The sequence below is a fragment of the Physeter macrocephalus genome, chromosome 21, assembly GCF_002837175.3.
Source record: "Physeter macrocephalus isolate SW-GA chromosome 21, ASM283717v5, whole genome shotgun sequence".
NCBI classification, from domain to species: Eukaryota; Metazoa; Chordata; class Mammalia; order Artiodactyla; family Physeteridae; genus Physeter; species Physeter macrocephalus.
Window position 1 is genome coordinate 5127460 of NC_041234.1, and position 16858 is coordinate 5144317.

The 16858-nt window shown below is 36.8% G+C and overlaps 1 pseudogene; it reads left to right on the top strand.

Annotated features, from left to right (window-relative positions):
* Nucleotides 1-2604: 2604 nt before the first annotated feature.
* LOC102985095 (40S ribosomal protein S15-like) overlaps nt 2605-16858 on the top strand; it is a 62738-nt pseudogene continuing 48484 nt past the window's right edge.

Genomic DNA, 16858 nt, shown 5'->3' on the forward strand with positions numbered 1-16858 from the left:
TGACTTCTATGAGTCCTTTTCCTCTTAATAATATAACAAGTACTTTTCAATTCTATCATAATTTCCTCATAAGCATAATCTTAATGGTTGATTGAACTATCCTTCTAGTGTTAGCTACATAGGTTGTTTCTAGTTTTTCACCACTACAAATAATGTTATAACAAATGTATATGAGCATAAAGCTTTTCTTTAGTTCAGGTTATTTTCTTGGTTTATATGCCTATAAATGAAATTATTATGTCAAGACATAAACATTAAAGTCAATTGGCATAATATATCCTAATTTTTATTGTATTATGACAAGGGAGGGCACCTTTTTCACCTAAAACCCAGCCTTATCTAAAGACCAACTGCAATGGTCCTGCTGAACTGAGAAAAAAAGTATTTTATATCAACTACATTGGAAAAGCTGATGTGAAATGTAGAAAATTGCCCTAATCCAAGGGAATCATTACGTAGTTCAAAAAAACCCAGAGTGTGGCTACTTTCAAATCCTCAGGAAATATGCCTGAGACGTTCTTTGAAGTAATCCAGAGGCTGCAACATGTAAAATGATAGCTGGCTGTGTTATTCATGGTGGCTGATACTGAGGAAACAGAGGCAATGTCTTGTGAAATCTGTGTTTGCTAGGACAAAGGGGTTGCCTGGTGCCTTTTCAGAGTCTCCCTCTCTCTGTGTGTGTCTCTGTCTCTCTCTCACTCTCTCTAAGGTGGCATGACTTTCTAGAAAATCTTAGGCTTTAAAACCACACAAACCTAAGTTCAAATCCCATCAATTCCAATTCCTCTCAGGAAATTTGCTCATCTGTAAGGTTGTGATAATGATACCCATTTTATAAAGTCACCTTAATGATTTACTTAACTGAAATAGGTATGTAAGTATTACAGCATAGTATCCAGCATGTTTTACAAAGGAATATTTCAGAGCAAACCTCCTACACTGAATGCCAGTGAGAGCAGGTGTAAAACCAGGTAAAACCCAAGGATTGGCTGGATCATTCGACCTAATTATTGTGCTACTATCTTCCATTTGCCTCTCCAAATCCCTTTTACCCCTTCTCCACCCAGCTCTGTGCCCCAAGGGAACAGAAACTGAAGCAATGCCCTGGCGAACAGCTAAAGACCTCTTGGGTTAGGGGTCATTCTGCCTTCTCTCATTGGTGTCTTCTCTCTTCTCATGCAGTAGAACCCATAACTCTATGGAAGACATCAACACTGAGGAAAAATTCTAGATTGAGATTCAAGGGACAGCTCCCCAAAGCCCCACAGGACTGGGCTACCAAAGGAGCTGCTGCAGAATCAGGAAATCACAGCTGTCAGTTCCAGAATCCTATAGCCCATGTCACAATCCACAGGGATGCCTTACATGCTGCCTCTCTTCCCACTTAACTCATTTCCCAATTCAGGTTTCACACAAGAGTATTTAATTGGTGGAGCACAAATCACATTCAGAATCCTAGCTGCAAGGGAGTTTTACAGTCTTTGAAGTACAAAAAGGCACACTAGAAAAAGGTTGGAATAGAAGAGTGAGCCACTCCTTAGCATCTGCTACAGTACGCCATCAAGCTCAAGCAGTTGGTGATGGCCTTTCTTTGGCATCTGAAAAGTCTGGGAGAAGCACAACTACAGATTGAAGCTTATAATTAATGAAAGAGTCCATAAACTAAAGGAAAGGGGTAGATTGCAAACCTCAGAAGAAGTCACATGAAAATCATCTTCTTAAAGATATCAAGTGTAAGGATCTTCATGAATGCAATCTTTCTAAACAGTGTAGTCTCTGCCTCCATTTCTGATGCTAGAAAGGATCCTAAAGCAAAATACCTTAGCACACCCGCTAACAGGGAGACAGTTTCAGGACCTGGATCTGGACTACGCACTCACGCAGGTCTGTGCAGCAGAGGAGACAGACTGTTAACTACTTTGCATGAAGATGTCTCCCCCAGTTATGCTACATGTGACCAGCATAGCTCTGATTCTGCTGCTAATACTTTGGAAAAGAAAATAAGCACAATATTTTTTTTTCAGTTTAAGACTTTTTTGTTCTTGGCTTACAAAAACAAGTGAGGAATTATTGGAGTTACCCCAGGAAAACATTGGCAATTAGTAAAGTAAGATAACTAAATTAAAGAACACTTGTAATTCCAATGAATGAGATCTAGGACCACAATATGATTATAAAATGAAATTAAACAATCACATGTATTGATATGTACTCTCTTGGGGGAATAGCTTTTTTAGGGGGGGAACAGTCACTCAGCCTAGAATGACATTTCCCAAAGTGGGTTTCCTGGAATTCCAGTAGTGTTTTTTGGTGTGGTCAGTTTTTTTAACAGTCACAAAATTCTCCCATTGCAGTATGCCTGCCCCTTTGCGATGTGACTTTGCCCTTCCTCCTACACAGAGATTCGGTATATTTATCTACCCTTTTAAATCTGAGCTGGACTTGGGACTTGATTGACCAATGGAATGTGGCAGAAGTGATTTCTTTATGAGTTCCAAAGCCTCAGCTTTAAGAGGCCATGCAACTTGCACCTTCCCCATCTTGAACACTGCCCTGAGGCTTCCGAAGGAAACCAGTTTAGCCTACTAGAGGATGAGAACCCACATGGATGGTAACAGGCCAGCACCAACTGCCAGGCATATGACTGAGGCCATCTCAGACCTTCCTGTCCAGCCAACCTTACAACAGAATGCCACTTCAGAAGTGAGTCCAGCAGAACAGCCCAATCAACCCACAGAATCGTGAGAAATAATAGATCAATATTTTAAGCCAAAAATAAAAAAAAGACTTCCATTATTTGCCCTCTTACTGTTACTTTTAGGATAAGATCCAGGTTCATTAATTTGGTTACTAAGGTCCAGCATAACATGGTTCCTTATAATACAGACCCTGAAAATCTCCACTAAGAGCCTAGATTCTATGTATGATTCTATGTAACAGGAAATGCTCGCCCGTTTTCCTTAAGGAAGAACTGGAAAACATGGGAAGCTGTTTGGGCTGCTGTCATCATTTGTATAATTACAAAATTCAACAACACAGCTGCCAATGTGCAGAGTCTGACAAAGGGAGCCTATCACACACAGAGTGTTTTCTGGAGAATTCACAGAGAGCCGTGCTGGTGGGTGTAGGGCAGTCTGCAGAGTTATATGCCACAACCTATTGCCAACAGCTGCCTCTGCTGGAATCTATGCCTGCTATCCCTCTCTCTTTCTCCCTCTCTCTCTGTCACACACACACACACACACACACACACACACACACACACACACACACACACACACACACACACACAAAACATGATTGGTAAAAGGTATGCAGGGGGGCTCATTTTAGAAACCATAAAGATGGTTTCTGTATCTTTCCACAGGGAGAGGTCTTCTCTTGAATTGATTTTTGTTTAAAGATTGTCGTACAAAATGTCCCCAAAGTAACTTTTCGAAAATTAGATAACAAGGCAGAAATTCTACAAACGCCACTCTCCACACCCATAAAACTCTGTTAGCACCCATTTGGACAATACATTTCCTTGCTGGGCTTTCCTTTTCTTACTATATGAAAATATGTCCCACCTGAAAAGGAAGAGGAGAGATGTCCCAGAGAACAGCTAAAGACCTCACGGGTTACTGGGTGATACTGTTTTCTCCTACCATTGGTTTCCTCTTCTCACATAGTTAAGCCCATAGCCACTTCTTGCTTTGGGACTACGGGTGGGGATAATTTATTGAATGATGAGGGAGTGGTAAATCCATCATCATAAAACTTGGGGGTTATCAAAAGACTGATTCATATGAAAAGTCTGGGGGATAAATGAAATGTTTTGTCTCCCTTGGAGGTATCTTTATCTCCCCAGCTTTATCTCTAGCCACTCCTTCTTTCCCAAATCACTAAACTTCTAGTCCAACTACTGCATTGCACTCTTGCTTCTTATGTGGCCTTAAGAGAAATAACATGAATTGGACCAGGACAGCTTATAGTCATAGACAAAACCTCATCTTTGGTTTAAATCCATCTTGCTGCCTATAGTGTGCCGGCACTTCAGTTTCTGAACATGACTGGTAAAAGGTATGCAGGGGGGCTCATTTTAGATTTATGACCATGAGCCACACATGGATCTTCAGTGCTGCTGGCAGTCTTATTATACTTACCAAAGGTCAAATCATTCTCCCATTATCTAAGATGCTATGTCATGCTATTGTCTCCTGCCTTAAAACTGCAATAACTTTCCCCCACTTCTCGCTTTTAGCTGATGACTTTGTTTCCTGTTTCACTAAAAACTCAATCAGAAAGAGTTCTAACTTCCACATCCTTCACCACCGCATCTTCCAATCTTATTGTGTAAGCAGGCAGGGTAGGGGGTCCTGAGAGAAAAAGAACCAGGCATGGCTTTCTTGACAGGAGAGAAGCCATTTTTGGCTTAAGCCATTTTGGGATCTAAGCCAGGCCACGATGCTTGTCCTTAAACAGGTTTCAGTAATTAATGATCTTAAGGAGACAAAAGAATGCAGAAACAAATGACAAACAAATGGTTGTAAGGCAAGAGCAGTAACAATAGGAAAGATAATATATCAGTTGTAAAGACCCCCATTTCTGTTTCAATGGTAAAGACTAGCCTGAAGCACTCAACCACCAGATCAACTGGAACCTAAGGGATGATGTTGTTGGCCTTTTCTGACGCTCGTGACTTCAATCAACTAAAGCTTGGACTCTGTGAACCACACAAGCCCCTTCATGAATATGCATGTACCCTTAGCTTAAAACTTCCCCAGTTTTGCTGTTTGGGAGACACTGGCTTTGGGAAAGATCTCCAGTGTTCTCCTTACTTGCTGCAAGTAATAAATCCTTCCTCCTCCCACTCTTTGGCTTCATTGTCTCTTTTGGCTCAACACCCACCAAGAGGCAAACCTAGTTTTCTGGGTAACAATTGCATTTGCACCCATATACTCTGCCTTCTCTCCAGTTATAACAGATGAACTGTCTAGCTCCTATCTTGATGTATTGTCAACCATATCCTTCTCACCACTTCAAGAACAATAGCTCTGTAACTGTCCCTCTTTTCTCCTGCAGCATCTATTCTTCTGTCATTTTCATCAGCATGCAAACATGCTGTAGTAAGTCCGGTCATAAAAATCTCCATTGTTTCACGATCAGGCACCACCTCACACCAGACAGAATGGCCATTATTAAAAAGTCTACAAATAACAAACGCTGGAGAGGGTGGGGAGAAAAGGGAACCCTCTTACACTGTTGGTGGGAATGTAAATCGGTGCAGCCACTAAGGAGAACAGTATGGAGGTTCCTCAAAAAACTAAAAATAGAGTTGCCATATGATCCTGCAATCCCACTCTTGGGCATAGACCCAGACAAAACTCTAATTCGAAAAGATACATGCACCCTATGGTCATAGCAGCACTATTTACAATAGCCAAGACATGGAAACAACCTAAATGCCCATCAACAGATGAATAGATAAAGAAGACCTGGTGTATATATATATATATATATATATATAGTCCAATACAATGGACTATTACTCAGCCATTAAAAAGAATGAAATAATGCCATTTGCTGCATCATGAATGGACCTAGAGATTATCATACTAGGTTAATTAAGTCAGAAAGAGAAAGACAAATAGCACATGATATCACTTATATGTGGAATCTAAAATATGACACAAATGAACATATCTACAAAGCAAAAACAGACTCACAGACACAGAGAACAGACATATATGTGGTTGCCATGGGGTAGGGGGGGTGGGGGAGGGATGGATTGCGAGTTTGGGATTAGCAGATGCAAACTATTATATATAGAATGGATAAACAACAAGGTCCTACTGTATAGCACAGGGAACTATATTTAATATCCTGTGATAAACCATAATGGAAAAGAATATGCAAAAGAATATATATATATATATATGTATAACTGAGTCACTTTGCTATACAGTAGAAGCTAAACACAACATTGTAAATCAACTATAATAAAATTTTTAAAAATCTCCATTGTTCCAACATTCCCTCACCATTTCATTACTCCATTTTACAGCCAAAATCTTTGAAAATGTTGCCCATACAGCCTTCATTTCTGTCTTCCAACTGTTCCTTGAATCCAGTACAACATGGTTTTTGTTATCAACACTTCAATGAAATCTGCCTCTTTAAGTCCCTTCCACGTTGCCAAATCCAATGTCAATCCTCAATTATCATGTTCCTTGAGCTCTTAGCATCATTTGTCAAAGTTGATTGTTCTCTCCTTCATGAAACACTTTCTTCACTTGGCTTCCAGAACTGATTTTGCTTCCCTGATGGCTGCCTCTTCTGAGTCTCTTTATTATTTTCTTGTTCCATATTTCTATATATCATAATGCCCCAGACTTAATCCTCATACACCTTGTCTCGATCTATGCGCTCTCTCTAAATGATTTCATTGCTTTAAATACAAACTATAAACTGATACTTCCCAAATGTCTCCAGCTCCAACTTTCCCCTGAATGCCAGTCTCATATCTATTGTCTGCTCTTGGATTTCTACTAGAGATCTCAAAATTAACATGTTAAAAAATGAACCCTAGATTTCCCCTCCCCCAAATCTGCCCCTTCTCCAGTGTTTCCCATCTCAGCAAAGGTTTCCCATCTCTGTAAATGGCACGGCTATAGGCTGAATATTTGTGTCTCCCCCAACACTCATATATTGAAATTCTAACCCATAATATGATGGTATTAGGAGATGGTGCCTTTGGGAGGTGATTAGGTCATGAGAGTGGAACCTTCATAAATGGGATTAGTATACTTATGAAAGAGACCAGGGAGAGGTCCCTCACCCCTTCTGTCATGTGAGGACACAGCAAGAAGACAGCTGTTTATGAACCAGGAAGTGGGCCCTCACCAGATACTGAATCTGCCAACACTTTTGTCTTGGACTTCCCAGCCTCCAGAACTGTGAGAAATAAATTTTTGTTGTTTATAAACCACCAGTCTGTGGTATTCTGTTACAGCAGCCCAAACAAACTGAGACAGGCACCATTATTCATGCATTTGCTCAAGTCACAAAAGTTGCAGTCATCTTTGACTCTCTTTCTCTTATACACTACATCTAATCCACTAGCAAATCCTGTGGCTTCTACCACCATTCATCTCACCACTTCCACCAGTATACTCCAGGTCCCGGCCACCATGATTTCTCATCTAGATTACTGCAGTAGCCTTCCACCTTGTACTCTTATCTCTTTACATTTCATTCTCCTATAGTTTCCAGGAAGACCCTTATAAAAATATATGTCAGTGTATGTCTTTCCCATGTTCAAAACCTTCCAGTGGTTTTCCAACACACTTAGAATAAAATCTAAAGTCTTTATTGTAGCCTACAAAGCCTTTCACTTTACGGCCTCTGAATATTTCTCTGTCCTCATTTCCTGACAGTAGCTCTCTTTTTCACTAAGCTCAAACCAGACACTGGCCTCCTGTTCTTCTTCTATCACAACAAACATGTTCCCAACTAAGGACCTTGACATTCTCTCCTCTCAGAGACTGTCTTTCTCAATATATTCACATGACTAACTCTCTCACTTCATTCAGGTCTCTGCTCAAATGTCACTCTATCTTAAATGGCATCACCCATAATTCTATTCTCATGCACTGATTAATTTCTTTTTCATAACACTTACCACTAACTAGCATTAAACTACACAACTTTTGTTCACTGCTGTATCTCCAGTGTCTAGAACAATGATTTAACCTAATAGGTCCTCACTAAATACTGTTGTATTAATTAATCAATAACTTCCTGAAAAACCTTGTGAAAGAAGATTGTCTGTTCTTGTCTTAATAGGGTCTGGTCAGTCTGTGGAGGAAGGATAGATGGGAACATCTATTTTCTTTCAGTAGTCGATTCATCTCAAGTCCTAATGGGAAGGTCTAGGCATCAGCAAGGCTTCATGTACAAGGATCTTTGTAAATTAATTAAAATACATACACAACAAAATCTAGAATGCTTGGGCAGTCCTACTTTAAGGAGCAGTCTTTATGATTCCCACTTGATACAGATCACTATCTGAATGTGCTCTGTGCATATATCATTTCAAACTTAGGTCAGATGATGTGAGTATTTCAAACAGTTTCTGATTTGAATTTTAAAACAGTACTTCTAAATTTAAATGAAGGAATGTCTGACCTAGTATCTGATAATAAAGACTAATAAGCCAGAAACCTTTTAAAGAAAGATTTGTCATGTTGATTAAACTGATAGGAGTCTTTGAAGATGTTTTCATTCTGCTGGGTGGAGCCACTAGGCCTTCCTCTTCAATGTTCTGTTTGCTTTGCATCCCAGGGATTTTTTTCCCATAAGAATAATTAAAGGTTTTTCAACTAAACTCCAATACTGGTGCTCTTTCCTCAATGCATGGGGTGAGGTGGGGGGGCAGTTAGACTAACAGATGGGAATTTTTCAATCTTATAATTCCATCCATAAATTTTCCTCATACTGGCTGCTGGGAGCACTAGCAGATGACAAAATTATTGATGTGGCAGCAAATGCAGACTAGTGCAGTAATTTAGAAACTTTTTATTTACATGTGTGGTTGTGGTCATATACTGCAAACATATGCCACGTTTACTTTGAGTAAAACTTCTCCTACTTCACAAGATTGAGTTATATATGTCAGAATTTCGTGGTGTTTCTCAAAGGGCACTATGATTCCCAGATGCTTCACTTTCTGAACCAGATTGACAATCTTCTCTTATAGAGAAACAAACTAAAATTTACTGAGAGCATAACTTATCTTCTTATTTTAAACTTTTTAGAAATTTTAAATTGCTTATGACAACCACATTTCATAGATGTGGAAAACTGAGGGTTTAGGAGTATCAATTACCTGCTTCAAGTCACATAGGAGTAAAACATAGAGAATCCAGTGTGTAAATGCACATAGATAGGAATCCATACCAAATTATCAATTATTGGTGTGAGACTGGCTTGTAGACACCAGTGCAATGCCAAAGTTGTGTACTCAGCACCCTTTTCCTAAACTTAATATTTCAAAAATACCAAAAAAAAATGAGAAAAGAACATAATGAATACCTGTATATCAACTACCTAGATTAAGAAATATTGTAAAATAATGTCCTTTCTCACATTTCCCCCACCCCCAAATTTGGGTTTATTATTCCCATGAATGTCTTCTGATTGGGATTGCACTAAATTCTCAGATTGATTTTGGGACAATTAACATATTCATGATTATGGAGTCTTCTCCATAAACATGGTATTTCTCACCATTTCCTTGGGTTTTTCTTAAAGTCTTATAATAACAGTTTATAATTTTTCTCCATAGAGGTCATGTATATCCTTTGTTAGATCTGTTACTGGTTTTCTTTTTAAACTGCTGTTGAAAATGGCACCTTTTAAAAAAAATCACAATTCTGTCTAACTTTGTTACTAATGGATAGAAATAAAATCAATTTTCACATATTGAGCTTATCTTTAGTGAATTTGCTAAACTTTCTTATCAACTCTAATAATTTTTCTATAGGTTTTCTTGGATCTTCTGTATGGACAATTGCATATTCAATATATAGTGGTAGTTTTATTCCTTTCTTATTCTAATAAATTTTTTTCTCTTTTTAAAAAATTCTTGTCTTACCATGCTGGATAGAATCTCCAGTGAAATGTTGAAATGAAGTAAAGATAATGGTATCCTTGTCTTGATCCTTATTTTAAAAATAAGACTCCTAGCATTAAACCATTAAGTATGGTGTTTACTATGGAAGTTTTTGATAGATACTCTTAATCAGGTTAAGAAATTCTTTTGGGGAATTCCCTGGTGGTCCAGTGGTTAGGACTCTGTGCTTCCACTGCAGGGGGCATGGGTTCGATCCCTGGTTCAAGAACAAAGATCCTGCAAGCCGCGCAGCCAAAAAAGTAATAATAATTCTTTTGTATTGCTAGTTTGTAAGAGATTTCTAAGTCATAAATAAATATTAAATTCTATCAAATGATTCTTCTGCTTCTATTGAAATAATAATATATTTTTATCCTTTGTTTACTGTGTTGAATTACATTAATGGATTTTCCTAATGGTATACCAATATTGTGAAACAAGATCTTAAAATGAAACAATTTCAGTCTCAGTTTTGGCTGAGGCCCCAACAATAAACAACACATTCCAATGTGAGGTGTGAGACCACCATGCTGGTCTTGTAAAGGAGGTAGTTGCAAACTGGTTTTGTGACCCTTAGCTGAGTGCCAATCCCCACATGTAATAGAAGGTGGAGAGGCCAAGGAAGGGCTTGGAAATTAGGAGAGGAATCGGAAGAAAGCTGTAGACATTCTGTGCCTCTAAAGTTCTCCCAGTGGAAGGGTGTGGGAGCTGGGCTCACATTCACCTTAAGCCTAGGGAAAGGAGCTTCAATGGAACTACTTGAAGGTTTGATATACGTCATCCAGATCTGAGAAGACACAGTACACTTGTTGTCAACTTCACTTGAGAAATATGAAGGATAGGAAGGTCTCAGAAAAGCCCATAGGAGTACCCCATAAGAAAATACATTGGTTTTAAACACCAGCTAGGCTCTAATAATATTGATCCTGGTTCATGGAAGAATTAATCAAGAAAGAACTTATTCTTCTTCCTCTTCTCACCTATCTCCTTCTATGGTACAGTTCTAGAAGGGTCACAAACCCACATAAGCAATATAGCAGAGAAAGGTTAGAAGCACTCTATGGAGAAACTAAGAAGGTACTGGCCACATCTCCTTTCTCATTTCAACCACCCAGCCCACAGTACACCTAGGTGAGAGATGGAAGAAAATACAACTTTAAAGAAATACTAAGGCTTTAATTATAACCAATACATTAATTAAACTGAGACTCTTCTGTGATAAAACATGACCAAAATACACAAGAATCATGGAACTGTCTTACTTTTGATCCAAGAGAAAAGATCTAATCCCACAGAGTAGACTTACATTGGCAGTAGGGAAATCAAAGTTATTTTCTGATTATAATCCCATGAGTCCTACTTATTCAATTTACTAGTTACACTTTTATGCCTGAGTTAAACCCAACCTAGTTGTGTCGCATATTTTAAGACATTAAAATGCAAACATCCTAAGCAAGATATTCTTGATAATATTTTATAATTAGTGAAATAGTATTGATAATATTTTATTTAGGATGTTTGCATTTGTATTAATTAGTGAGATTGGCCAGCAATTTCCCTTTCTTAAAATGCCCAGGTCTGTTTTTTGTATGAAGATTATATTAGCCTAAATAAAATAATTGAGTGTTCCCTCATTTCCTATTGCCTGGGGAGTCTACAGAAGATTGGAATTCTATGTTTCTTGAATGTTTGGTAGAATTCACCCATAAAATCAGTTAGGCCGAGTGTTTTGTGCTTGTGTGGGAGGGACTCTTTAGCTACTGACTCAGATTCTTTAATGACTGTTTATTCAAGTTTTCTGTTTTCTGTTTAGTCAGTTTTAATGTTATATTTTCTGGGGGATTATCTGTTTTATCTAAGTTTTCAAATATATGAGCATAAAGTTGATCATAAAATCTCTTACCATTTTTAATCTCTGATGTGTTTGATCTCTGATGTTTCGTCCCATTTTTGTTTCTAACATTGTTTAATCTACCCAATCTCTTCTTTATTTTTTAACATTTTGTTCAAATAAAGTTATAAGAAATAATATAGAAAGATTCCATATACTCTTCTCCCAGTTTCCCCCAATAGTAACGCCTTGCATAACTATAGTACCATATTACAACCAGGATCTTGATATTCATAGAATCTTTCTGTTTTATTAAGATTTTATTAGTTTTACATGCACTCATTTGTGAGTATATCTATATATAGAGATATATATGTATATATTTACCTCTATGCAATATCACATGTGTAGAATCATGGGTTCATCACCACAGTCAAGATACATAATAGTTTGATCACCACAAGGATACCCTTTTATAACTGTACCTACTTCCCTCCCATTCTCTGCCCCAGTCTCTAACAGCTGGCAACCACTAATCTGTTCTTTATTCCTTTGTCATTTCAAGAATGTTACATAAATGGAATGATGCAGTATGCATGTAACCTTTTGAGACTGGCTTTTTTTCACTCAGCAGATCTGTCTGGAGATCCATCCAGGACGTATCAGTAGTTCATTCCTTTTTATTGTTGAGTAGTATTCCATGGTATGGGTGTACCATAGCTGGTTTAACCATTCACCCGTTGAAGGACATCAAGGTTGTTTTCATTTTGGGGCTATTACAAATAAGGCTATTGTGAACATTTGTGTACAGGTTTTTGTGTAAAAACAAATTTCCATTTCTCTGGGATAAATGCCCAAAAGTACAATTGCTGGGTTGTATGCTATATATATGTTTAGTTTTTCTACAGAACTGCTGAACTGTTTTCCAGATTGGCTGAACAATTTCATATTTCCACCAGCAATTTATGACTGATCCAGTTTCTACTCATACCTGCCACCGTTTGGTGTTGTCACTATTTTTTAATTTTAGCCATTCTAATATGATGTAGTAATATCTCATTGTAGTTTTAATTCAAATTTCTCTAATGGCTAATGAAGTTGGACATCTTTCATACATTTATATGCTATCCATATATCTTCTTTGGTGAAATGTCTGTTCATGTCAGTTACTCATTTTCTAATTGGATGGTTTTTTACTATTGTGTTTTTGATAGTTCTTTATACATTCTGGATACAAGTCCTTTTCCAAATTTGTGGTTTTCAAAATTTTTCTCCCACTCCTTAGCATATCTTTTCATCCTCTTCACATGGTTTTTCACAGAGAAAAGTTTTTTATTTTGTTCAGTTTATCAATTTTTCCTTTTATGGGTCATATTTTTGGTGTCAAGTCTAAGAAGACTTTGCCTAGCCTTAGATGCCAAAGGTTTTTTCCTATGTTTACTTCTAAAAGATATCTAGTTTTACATTTTACCTTTAAGAAGTCTGTGATCTATTTGGAGTTAATTTCTGTGTAAAGTATGAAGTTTGGGTCAAGGTTCTTTCCCCCCCACCCATGGATGTCTAAATGTTCCAGCACTGTTTGTTGAAAAGGCTATTCTTCCTCCTTTGAATTGCTTTTGAAACTCTGTCAAAAATCCGTAGGGCATATATGTGGGGCTCTATTTCTGGGATCTGTATTCTGTTCCACTGACCTATGTGTCTATCCCTCCACCAATACTACACTTCTTTATTACTCTAGCTATATAGTAAACCTTAAATTAGGTAGAGTGATTCTTTCCACTTAATTCTTCTTTTTCAAGACTGTTTTAGCTATTCGATAACTTGTCCTTTCCATATAAATTTTAAAATATGCTTGCTTATTTCCACAAAAATCCTCACTGTGAATTGCATTAAACCTACATATCAATTTAAGGAGAACTGACAGTTGCTGTGGTGAGTCTTTTGATAAATAAACACAGTATGTCTCTCCATTTATTTAGGTCTTCTTTGATTTCTTTCATAAACATTTTATAATTTTTCAGAATACATGTCCTTTACACCTTTTATTTAGTTTATACTTAAGTATTTCATTTTCACTGAGGAATTATAAATGGTATTTTGTTTTTAATTTTGGTTTCTACAAGTTTACTCTTAATCGATAGAAATGTGGTTGATTCTTGTATCCTATAACATTACTGAATTAACTTATTAGTTCTCTGAGTGCTTTTGTAGATTCCTTGGGATATCCTACATAGAAAATCAACTGCAAATAGAGATAGCTGTATTTCTTTCTGCCTAATCTGAATGGCTTTTATTTTTCTTTCTTGCCTAATTGCAGTGGCTAGAACATCTAGTATTATGTTGAATGAGAATGGTGAGAGTGGTCATCTTTGCCACATTCCTGATGTTAGGGGGAAAGCAGCCATTCACTCACCATAAAGTATGAAGTTAGCTGTAGACTTTTTGTGGATTCTCTTTATCAATTTAAGGTAGTTCCCCTTTATTCCTAACTTGCTGAAAGGTTTCTTTTTCATGTATGGGTATTGGTTTTCTTCAAAAGCGTTTTCTGCATCAATTGATATGATAATATTTTTGTTCACTAGCCTTTTGATATGGTGGATTACATTGATTGATTTTCAGGCATTGAACCAGCTTTCCATACCTGGACTATTTTAGATACCTCATATAAGTGGAATTGTGCAGTATTTTTCCTTCTCTGACTGGACTATTACACTTAGCACAATGTCCTCAAGGTCTATCCATGTTGTCACATATGACAAGATTTCCTTTTTTTTTAAGCCTGAGTAATATTTCATTGTATGTATACACCACATTACCCATTCATCTGGTGATGGACATCTAGGTTGCTTCTACATTATGGCTATTGTGAATAATGCTGCAATGAACATAGAAGTCCAAATATCTCTTCAACATTCTGTTTTCAACTCTTTTGGATAAATACCCAGAAATGGGGTAACTGGATCATATGGTATTTCTATTTTTAATTTTTTAAGGAACCTCCATACTGTTTTTCCCAGTGGCTGCACCATTTTTACATTCCCACCAACAGTGTACAAGTGTTCCCACATTCTCGATAACACTTCTTACTTTTGGTTGTTATTTTATTTTGTTTTGTTTTAGATAATGGCCATCCTAAAAGTTATGAAGTGATATCTCATTGTGATTTTGATTTGCATTTCCCTGATGTTTAGTGATGTTGAGCATCTTTACATATACCTGTTAGCCATATGTATGTCTTCTTTGGAGAAATGTCTAATCAAGTCCTTTGCTCATTTTTAATCAGGTTATTCGGTGTTCCTTGCTATTGAGTTGTAGGAGTTCCTTATATTTTTTGGATATTAACCCTCTATCATATATATTTTGGTTTGCATCATTTTCTCCCATTCCATAGGTTGCCTTTTCACTTTGTTGATTATTTCCTTTGCTGCAAAGAAGCCTTTTAGTTTGATGTAGTCCGACTTGTCTATTTTTGCTTTTATTGTCTGTGCTTTTGGTGTTGTATTCAAGAAATCATTGCCAATTCCAATTTCATGAAGCTAATTCCCTATGTTTTCTTCTATGGGTTTTACAGTTTCAGTTTCAGGTCTCACATTCAAGTCTTTAATTCATTTTAAGTTGATTTTCATGCATGGTGTAAGATAAGGGTCTAGTTTCATTCTTTTCCATGTGGATATCTAGTTCCCCCAACACCATTTGTTGAACAAATGACCTTTTCCCCATTGTGTTGTCTTGGTACCCTTGTCAAAGATCAATTCACCTTATATGCACAGGTTTATTTCTGAGCTTTCTATTTTGTTCCATTGGTCTATATATGTCTGTCTTTATGCCAGTACCATATTGTTTGGATTACTGTAGCTTTATAATATGTTTTGAAATCAGAATGTGTGATGTCTCCAGCTTTGTTCTTTCCCAAGATTGTCTTGGCTATTTGGGATCCTTTGAGGTTCCATATTAATGTAAGGATTGTTTTGGTTTTTTTTTTCTATTTCTGTACAAAAATGCCATTGAGTTTTTGAAAAAGATTGTGTTTAATCTGTAGATAAGTTTAGGTGGTATGGACATTTAACAATACTAAGTCTTCCAATCCATGAACATGGGATGTCTTTCCATTTATTTGTGTCTTCTTTAATTTCTTTCATCAATGTTTTATAGTTTTCATTGTAAAGTCTTTCACCTTATGGTTAAGTTTAATCTTAATTATTTTCTTTTTTTCTTCCTTTTTGCTATTGTAAATACAATTGTTCTTTTAGTTTCCTTTTCTGATTGTTCATTGTTAATATATAAAAATGCAATTGATTTTTGTATGTTGATTTTGTAAACTGTAACATTACTGAATTAGCTTATTACTTCTAACAGTTTTTTTGTAGTGTTTTTAGAGTTTTATACATATAAGATCACATCATCTGTGAACAGAGATAATTTTACTTCTTTTTTCCTAATTTGGACACAATTTATTTCTTTTCTTATATATTTGCTCTGGCTAGGACTTCCAGTACTATGTTGAATAGAAGAGGTAAGAGTGCATTGTTCCTTATCTTAGAGGATAATATTTTCAGTTTTCTACCAATGAGCATGATATTAGCTATGGGCTTTTCATATATGGCCTTTATTATGTTGAGGTAATTTCTATTCTTTTTTCTATTCTATTCCTACTTTGTTGGGAGTTTTTTTTTTTTAATCATGAAAGGGTGTTAAATTTTTCAAATGGTTTTTCTGCATCTATTGAGCTATGTGATTTTTATCCTTCATTCTGTTCATGTGGGTTATCACATTGATTGATTTCAAATTTTTGAACTATCATTGAATTCAAGGGATAAATCCCTCTTGGCGGAATTAATAGGAAAGGGGCTTATTGGATTTTAATAGATAGGAAGCACATAATGGACTAGAAGAGATGTTTGAGTAAAGGTTTCTGAAAGAATAAAAAATGCTTAGAGATAGAAATAAGTTTTAGAGTTAAGAAAAAGCTGACTAAGTTCTTGTTTTTCCATCCTCACTGTGATGGTTAGTTTTATGTGTCACCTTGGCTAGGTATAGTACCCAGTTATTCAATCACACACTAGTCTAGGTGCTGCTGTGCAGGTATTTTGTAGATATGGTTAACATCTACAATCAGTTGACTTTAAGTAAAGGAGATTACTTTTGATAATGTGGGTGGGCCTCATCTAATTGGTTGAAGGTCTTAGAGCAAAAACAAGTTTCTCAGAGAAAAATTCTGTCTCAAGAACTGGAGCATCAACTCCTGCCTGAGTTTCCAGCCTGCCAGCCTGCCTTACAGATTTAGGACTTGCCAGACGCTACAAGCACATGAGCCAATCCCAAAAAAAGAAATCTGGGGGCTTCCCTGGTGGCGCAGTGGTTGAGAGTCCGCC